Raw genomic sequence first — 2,140 nt, 5'->3', positions numbered from 1 at the left:
CATTCCTGTGGACAGGGAGCTGCTCAAATGCTTCACACACAAATGACTTTGCAACACAACCAGGCCACAAGCTCATGTCCTATAAGCCCACAAATTGACACTCAAAGAAAAATCAGATTCAATCCCAGATACAGATGACCCAAGGGAAAATGTATAAACCAACATGCTCCACCCACAAAACTCTAAGCTCAAAGACACACAACCTGCTACCACTTCCTTCACATGCATATTGTGCTATACCCCTATCCTCCCCTCCCCCCATTTTGCCCACTGATATTTGGTTCAGGTATGGAGCATTCAAGACATAAGCACTTCAGTGTCTGTGAAGACAAATGAAAACAAGGCAAGAGGGCACGTGGAAATGACTTTGAGTGTGGTTTCAAAGTTTATGGGCTAATAAAAAATTAAGCCTTACTCTGCTCTCCTCTTAAAAAGTATCCCCATTATTCTTTTCACACCCAAACTAAGTTGTTGTGTCAATGACAACAACGTTTTCAATAACAACAGAATGAACATATTTTGAAAAACTAAATATAGGGGCTTTCCTGGTGGCACAGTGATTAAGATTCCACGCTCTCAATGCAGGGGGCCGGGGGTCGATCCCTGGTCAGGGAACTAGATCCCACGTGCACGCCACAACTAAGAGTTCACATGCCTCAACTAAGGAGCCCGCCTGCTGCAACTAAGACCCAGCACAACCAAATAAATAAATAAATATTAAAAAAAAAACAAGAAAAGAAAAACTAAGTATAAATCACCAAGCTCTATTAATTAACATTTTTCATCCAGTGTCTACTGAGCACCTACTCTGTACCTGCTCTGAGCAGAGGAGATAAATAACAAGCTCACAAGAAAGCTGCATGGAAGGTCAACAACCAAATATGATACAATGTAACAACTGCTCAGGGAACAAAGCAGAAGCCTGTCTTCTCCTGAGTGGGTAAAGCCCCTGCCCTTGTGCTGTAAGAGGTCTGCAAGGGGTGTGAAGATTTATCCAGGAGGTAACACTCTCACCGGGCCTTCCTGAAGGCGAGTATCAATGCCGGGCAGGGTGCGAGCAAAAGGCACCAGGCAGGGGAAAGCACTGGGGCCCGGGCTTGGAAAGGAAGAGGAGAATGCTTAGATGACGGGCCCACACCTGTGCTGGAAGTTGCTAAACATTCGGCTACAAACGAGTACCTATAGTAAGTAACTCTTCAAGTAAACTTCCCAGTATGCACAAATTATCTGCGATTACTTCAGGCTAAACTGATTGCCCCCTCCCTTTTCAAAATATTTACGCTTTTATGCCTAGTCATCAAAAGTTATAGGCGTGTACTTAATATTAAAGGAAAAAAAGCTTCAGCTGGCAACTGTTTCCCCCGATGACCCTATAAAGCCACGTTCAACTATACTTTATATCAAAATGGTTTAAATCTAAAAAGGTCCTGATGAAAAGAAGCACAATCACAACCAATCAGTTCTTCTGCCTACCATTCTAGATAAGACTTTTCTCCCCAGGGTGAATTTCATATGGCAAGTTCTGAAAAATTAACTTCGAAGAACACATGTTCACCCCCTCAGTATTCTTAAAGTTCCCCCAGTCAATGGGTCGGAAGTAAAAGAGCTCTAACACGGGGTCAAATAAACCCAAACAGAGAGGAAGTGAGTTTCTCTGGGTTCAACGTGCTTCTCTACCATTCCAGCAAGTTGGGTCGAGTTGTCATCTTGTAAACGTTTCTCCCACTCTCATAGGTAGGGGTGACGCTGATACATCACCTTTGGATATGTGAAAAGAATCGAGTCACTCTGGGAGGACTGACGCCTTTTCTCGGGACCCGAGACGCCGGCCCACTTAGGGGGCCCGGGAGGCATGCCCCGGCCAGGAGCCGGAGCCGCTGTCAGGGGAGGGACGGAGCGGGGCGGAGGACGGGCCCGGGAGGAAATCTGAAAGGAGGCTCGAGCCCAAACAAAAACAACCCAAAGTTGAGCGCGGCAGAGGGAGCAGATTGGGCGAGACCATTCACGGCTGCCCATTGGAGAAAAGGGAAAACAGAGTCCCCCAATCGCGAGCGGCGGGGCTGCTCCCCTCGTGCGGCCGCGGGCCGGCCCGGCGCTGCCCGGCGGCCGCTACCGCTCCCTTCCGGCGGCGGCGCCCACT

General features: G+C 47.8%; 1 protein-coding gene across 1 annotated transcript in view; it reads right to left on the bottom strand.

The window, feature by feature from the left end:
• Nucleotides 1-2,140, bottom strand: part of KMT5B (lysine methyltransferase 5B) — a 51,452-nt gene that overhangs the window by 48,996 nt on the left and 316 nt on the right. The window lies entirely within an intron of this gene.

Source organism: Lipotes vexillifer, unplaced genomic scaffold (assembly GCF_000442215.2).
Source record: "Lipotes vexillifer unplaced genomic scaffold, Lipotes_vexillifer_v1.1 scaffold1477, whole genome shotgun sequence".
Lineage (NCBI taxonomy): Eukaryota > Metazoa > Chordata > Mammalia > Artiodactyla > Lipotidae > Lipotes > Lipotes vexillifer.
This window is presented reverse-complemented; position numbering and strand designations above follow the sequence as displayed.